Here is a 6857-nt window from a genome sequence, read left to right on the forward strand (position 1 = left end):
ATGAAATAAGATTCCTAAAAATAAAAAGACATTAATGCTGCTTAGCCATCTTATTAGATGTTTGACATAATTTATCACCTGAAGACATTGTGCCTTTAGTCTTATATCAAGAGCAAAATTCATGAAGTGACTCGGTTGTTCTCAGCATGAAGGAGAACAGACACATTTTTCAAAAGAAGCAACTGACTTGTTAAAGGTTTAACATATCATAAACATTTTGATTTTGTGATGACTGGATGGTGATTTACTTATCCCCTGACTTTACTGTCAGGTAATTTATAAGTTTACTTCTCAGACAAGAACTGTGGGAAATCTTAGGAGCAATTGGCAGGGCAAAGAGGAGGGAGACACATAGCTATAATAAAGATATGGTAGTGGCTAAAGTGACAAGAAAAACAAGTGGAAATCATTTTATTTGTACTGCACCTGTGAGAGAAGAAATTATGGCTCCTTTTTGCATCTGAATCTCACAGGTCTATTTTGAGAGCTGAGAGATCTGTGTAAAGTACCTTGTTCACTCTTTTAAAACAGCCTTTACTTTAAGAGAACTCAACTGTGAAATTTATAGAAATTCTTTCTGAAACTAAGAAAAAAGTTCAAATTCCTTTGCTTTTGATTATTTCGCTAAACTCTTCTAGAATCTAAAGACACAATGTGGTGTGGGATTAAGATATGCCAATTCAGGGACAGGGCAGGCTCATCCTGGGGCCTTGCGTCGCCAGAGCAGGAGCCATCCCACGCGGTGGTCTGGGGTAGGGCTGAACGCAGGCCAGGAGCCCGGGTTCAGTACAACGGATACCCCAGTCCTTGGCAGTCCCCCGAGGCTCGCAGAGAACCTCTGCGGAGCCCCGCCATGCGCAGGCAGGGTGGCCACTGCCATGGGTGTGGATGTGCCTGACAAGATGAAGATCCGCATCCCAGTGGTGCTCCTGGCCTGTGGCTCCTTCAGTCCCATCCCCAACATGCACCTGCGCTTGTTTGAGGTGGCCTGAGACCACCTACATCAAACAGGAATGTACCAGGTGATCAGGGGTATCATCTCTCCTGTCTGTCAATGACAACTACAGGAAGAAAGACCTCGTGGCTGCCCACCACTGGGTGGCCATGGCCTGGCTGGCCCTGCAGACATCCAACTGGGCCTGGGTGGGCCCCTGGGAGAGTGAGCAGGTGCAGTGGATGGAGACAGTGAAGGTGCTGAGGCATCATCACAGCGAACTGCTTAGGTCTCTGCCCCAAAAGGAAGGCCTAGACCATGGCAGGGCTCGTTCCACAGCCCCCAGAGCTGTGCCTGAGCTGAAGCTCCTCTGTGGGGCAGATGTCCTGAAGACCTTCCAGAACCCCAGCCTCTGGAAAGACACACACATCCAGGAGATAGTGGAGAAGTTTGGCGCGCTGTGTGGGAGCCGGACAGGTCACAACCCAGAGGAATATATCTCGGGCTCGCCCATCCTGCACAGGTACTGGTGCAACATTCACCTAGCCAGGGAGCCCGTGCAGAATGAGCTCAGATCCACGTACATCAGGCGGGCCTTGAGCCAGGGGCACAGCGTGAAGTACCTGCTCCCGGACGCTGTCATCCCCTACATCAAGGACCACAACCTCTACACCAGGGACAGTTCCAGGAAAGGCAGTAGCACCCAGACGAATGAAGGAAAGACAAGCTGGGGAGAGCCAGCCACTCCACAGAGCTCCTCTGGAGGAAAGGGCAGTTAAGGTCTTTGGCTTTTTTTTTCTTTTTCATTTTTCCTTTGTTTTTTTAGGCAATGAGTTTATTTAAGAGGAGTCTTCTGTCCAAGGAAGAGATACCTTCTTTTGGAAGGAGGAGCAAGTGCCTACATCTCAAGAATGGACATTTACCAAAGAAGTTAAAATGGCACAGGTCACTAGAACTAGACCACAGCTCTCAAAATCTCTCGCTGCACAGGCCTTCTTATTTGGTAAATGGTGACTCGGGCATGCGCACTGAAGGCAGTTCCACACAAGGCAGGGCCCCTGAGGGTCAGATCAGAACTGCCCACACGCATTTTTTTAACTAAGGCCAGGTGAAACATGATGGTCTTGATTGGAGAGACTGGACAGGATGCTAATTACTGAACAGTGGGCTTTCTCAAAGGCTTATTCCAACAAAATAATAATTGAGGAGTCAAAAATTTGGAAGCAGTCCTTTGCCGATTTACATCGAATCTTCCCTCAAGAACCACCGTCTGCCTGCCTAAGCTGTAGATACAATTTAAAATCTTTTAAAGAGTGACCCACAAACAATATTTTTGATATGGCAGGTATTTTTAACACAACTTTTTTATAAATGTCACGGCTCCTGATTTCCAGGTTTCTAAAAAGGAACTGAGGTAAAACAGATGCCTTGACTATTTTAGAGGATCTTTTTGATTGTTTTATGACCGCCTGCCTGTGTGAATATTGGCAAAGAGATAAATAATAAATTGACATCAAAAAAATTTTTAAAAATTAAAAAAAAAGATACACCAATTCATAGGTTGCCATAATCATTAAACCCTTGGTTATGCAGTGCTTGTGTCCAAGGAAGAGGGTCCCTTTATTAATCTCATTTTGTTCATCTTCTCAAGGAACAAGGCAATGTGTTATTGCTCTTGCTCCCTGGAAGATTCCAAGACTTGATGTACTAAGGGGCAAAGTGCTTGACTGAGGGATCCAATTAGGAAAATGGCAGAGGGACCAGTACTGATGGCTCTTGGCCATACCTGTTGAAGTCTCATCAGAAGCCATCCACTTCAAAGTGTAGCATTATTGGTTTCTACCTGTTGACCTATTTAAACAAGGAGGCTATCAGAGGCGTCTTGGTGGCTCAGTCAGTTGGGCGAAGGACTCTTGATTTTGGCTCAGGTCATGATCTCAGGGTTGTAAGATCAAGCCCCATGTCTGGCTTGGCCTTGGCATGGAGCCTGCTTAAGATTCTCTCTCTTCCTCTCCCTCTGTCGCTCCCTCCACCCCCCATCCCCACTCGCATGTGTGCCCTGTGCTCACGTGCACATGCGCACTCTCTCACTCACTCGCTCTCTCCCCCAAAAAAAAAAAAGAGGCTATTAGATTGAGATGGGTCTAATGCCTTGGTTATGTAAGGAAACCAAAACATAAGCCGGAGTCAATGCATTTGAATCCAAGAAAGTGAAACTTAAGAACAACCAATCACAAACAGCCAGCTAGACTTTCCTGCTTAAAATACAACTGCTTAAAATACAACCAATCAAATAATTTCTTTGCTCTACTACCACATCTTCTCTATAAAAAAATCTCTTCCCTGGTGGAGCACTCCTAACTACTTTAGGCTTGGCACAACCCAATTCATAATTGAAAATTTTAATGTACCTGAGTTCATCTTTTAACATATCAGAACATCAAACTGGTTACTCCAATTTTAGCCTACACATAACAGTGATGATTCATCTGATATTTAATTTGATATTACTCAATAACAGTGATACAGTAAATTCACTCATTTAACAAGTACTTCTTAAATACTGTATGCCAGTCACCATATTGGGCATCAGAAATCCAAACATGCATGAGACAAAGTATCTGACTGCAGAGCTGAGTCTCATGAAAAAGACAAACATGAAAGTTAATAAATACAACACTTGAAAGGGCAGAGAGAGAAACATAATAGCATAGGAACCCAGGGAAAGATATAACCAATGTCAATTACCATGATATCATTCTTATGCCCTTCTACAACCCATTTCCTAGCATGGTACTAGGCACATACAGACATTTGATAAATATGTGCTTGGAATGGATTGATAAGTGGATGGATGGGTGAGCAAATGGATGAACAGATGGGAAGAGTGAATGAGTGAGTGAATAAATTAAAAATAAAATATTTTTAATTAAAATTAAAAATAAATAACTTAGGGGACAAAAATCTAAGTGAGGCTGTCTATTAAACAATATCACAGAATCATGGACTTCTTACCACTGATCTCAGCTCATTCTTACACAAACAATTTCTATGATTTATTTTTAGATTCATGCCTGTCTCCCCCAGTACAATATAAGACCAACAAGAAGAGTAGGGGCCCCATCCGTTTTTGCTTCCCAGTGATAGCTCCAACACCTGACAGTGCTTGGCATGAAGAAGGTGCTAAATAAATATTTGTTGGATAAGTAAAGAGAAACACAAATGTCTCATTAAAGGAGGTACTATACAAGAAAGAATATGCAAGAGTATACAAGAAAGATTTCTTTTTAAGAGTTCTGAAAATGTCACTTTTAAAAAGAAAAGTTTTTTACTGCTCTATACTATGATATGAGTTCAGTTCAATCAGATTGGTCTCAGTGATTCAGAGAACCTCAGCTGAGTGGGGGTTAGAAAACATCACCGTTGAAGATTTAGGGAGCCAACAGGTAACACCCATTTCTTCTTTCTCCTAATTTAGGACCAATGGATAAATAAAGGTGATATACTGATAATTTTGGTATCAGTATTGACAGGTCCACTGAAAAATGAGCCTTTCAATCTGTAACCCAAGTAATTCATGACTCATTCCTGCTCCTCATCCCATCCATAATAAACCCTGAGAAAGCCCATCTAAAGGAAGGACTGGTTCTGCAGGACACATACACTTAAAGCAAGTATTTCTTCCTTGTATCTAGGGTAGTACAGAAAGTAAGAGAACATATCCCCAGAGTCTGGGGCCTTGAGAATCATGGACCAGTGATGTTACTCAGGTAACTGAGGAAACTCACAAGAAATAACGGGTAGGAGAAGACACCAAAGGGTTACTCTAAATCCCTGCACATGGAAACAAGGAGGCCAGAGAAAAAGAGAAGCCCTCCCATATCTCTTTTCCAACCACTAGGTCACAGCACAGTATATGGCACAAATGAATGCAGGAGAGAGCAGAAAATGAAGTATGTTAAGTTTGCTTTTCCAGGTGATATAACTGATGCAAATCACCATTCTTTGTTTCTGATAAGTATCTGATAGCTAATACACAATCCTTTGCAGGAGCTGTTGAATAATTTAAAATACAAAAACCACAGTCTCATACAATGCAAGAGGTTCTAATATCATAAAAGCCAGGTAAAGATCACAGGAGTCTGAACACATGTATTCCTGGTCTGCTTCCACTCACTGCTTCCTGGTCCCCTCCCAGCTGCAGCCCCCTTTCAAAACCACAACCCACATCACACGAAGCTGGCAGCAAAGGAGAGGATTTAAGAAGCTCACATGGAGAAAACTAAGGTCCTCCTGTCAACTGCTGACCTCCCTGCAGATGGCCAGCACCTGCTGCCAGTCACGTAAATGCACCAACTTGGGTATTCCAGCCCCTAGAACTGCGGTCCAGTTGATATCATATGGCACAGAAGAACAGCCCGCTGAGACTAGTCAACCTACGAAGTTGTTACAGATAATAAAGTGTTTGTTATTTTTCACCAGTAGATTTGGGGATGGTTTGTTGCACAGTGGTGATTGGAACACAGCCCCTCTCTGGCCCCTGGGTTTCTGGAACAGAATTGTTATTGTTCTTATCATCCACTAGGGAAGGCTTCACTTGCAACATCATTTGTTTAAATGAGGATTTAATTGAGAAATGTTTCCTTTTGTTCTATTTTCACACTGAAAAGGTAACGCTAAAAAATTCTAAAGCAAAACATAATTCCTATATTGACTAACCATTTCACAAAGAGCCAATATATGAATATTATGTTCCAGATAGAAGCTGGTTGGAATTACCCTCAATCTTTTAGTGAACAAAAACCTGCAAAGACTAGTTGATGGTGAAACTGGAAAGTTGGCAGGAAATCAGGAATTTAGAAAGAAAATGTTTATCTTGTGGCCCTTGTCACAACTTAAAACCCAATTTGGGCTAATGTCTGTAAATGGAGAGTAGCTATTAACAAATCAATTAATTAGGGTCTTGTTGGCTTTTCTATTATCAACTTTAATTATTTGTTTGTCTGATCCGAGGTATCCTTAGATTATTTACTATCATTCTTGCCAACCAACAAAAGATAATAAGATTGAATCTCACAAGTATGTGGGAATTGGAGAACAGCTTTTATCCTATATGCTTAATCTCAGGCAAAATTTTCAGGGCCTGAGCCTTTTCTTCAAGACAAAGTCTCTTTCTGAAGTTAATAACTAACTAACTTTCATAAAAAATTTTCAGAGAAGACAATATTTAATTAACTTGTTTAAAAAAATTCCCTAGATCTGGACATCTGTTTAGAGTCAAGAGTCAAGGGTACTTCTTTATGTTCTATTTTCTTTTTCCAGCAGTTATCTTCTTGCATGAGGTCTGAAAAAGAAATCCATACTTCTGAAAGGAAACTGAAGCAGAGGACAAATAATCACTCCATTCAAAAGTGACGAATATGTGGTGGCAGTACTACTTACGGTCTAAGAAAATCTAATTCTGTAATCATTTCTCAAATGTATACTTGTCTCTTATCAATACGTAAGTCAAGGATATTTTTCTTCATTCTACAGCTCAATCTCAACCTAATTCTATATCTGATCATTATTATTCCACTTTGTTATAAAAGAAAAGAATCCAGGTTCCAGTTTTAGCCTGAGAAAAAATGGAAAATTTCCTCTCTCTAGTAAGCTGAAAAGTGGTTCTTATAACAATTACCTAATTAAAGTGCTCAACTGAATCAGTGACAAGTCCAATTAAATCAAGCTGCCAACAGGAATATATTATACCTGATAAGAAGAGTTGGTGAATAGATCGACACAAAGCACAAAGACCATGCTCTCTGTTAAACTTAGAGAAGAAGTTATTCCTTCCCTAAAAAGATGCTGTATCTTCCCGATGATATCTTGTCTTTTAATATGCCAAGAAAGCTACATATCTGACAGTGAAAACGCTAAATAT

General features: G+C 41.1%; 1 pseudogene; it reads left to right on the forward strand.

Moving 5' to 3' along the window:
* Nucleotides 1-279: 279 nt before the first annotated feature.
* Nucleotides 280-2133, forward strand: LOC145720356 (nicotinamide/nicotinic acid mononucleotide adenylyltransferase 3 pseudogene; annotated as a pseudogene).
* Nucleotides 2134-6857: the final 4724 nt, after the last annotated feature.

Source organism: Leptonychotes weddellii, chromosome 2 (genome assembly GCF_054177405.1).
Source record: "Leptonychotes weddellii isolate Sample4059 chromosome 2, ASM5417740v2, whole genome shotgun sequence".
Lineage (NCBI taxonomy): Eukaryota > Metazoa > Chordata > Mammalia > Carnivora > Phocidae > Leptonychotes > Leptonychotes weddellii.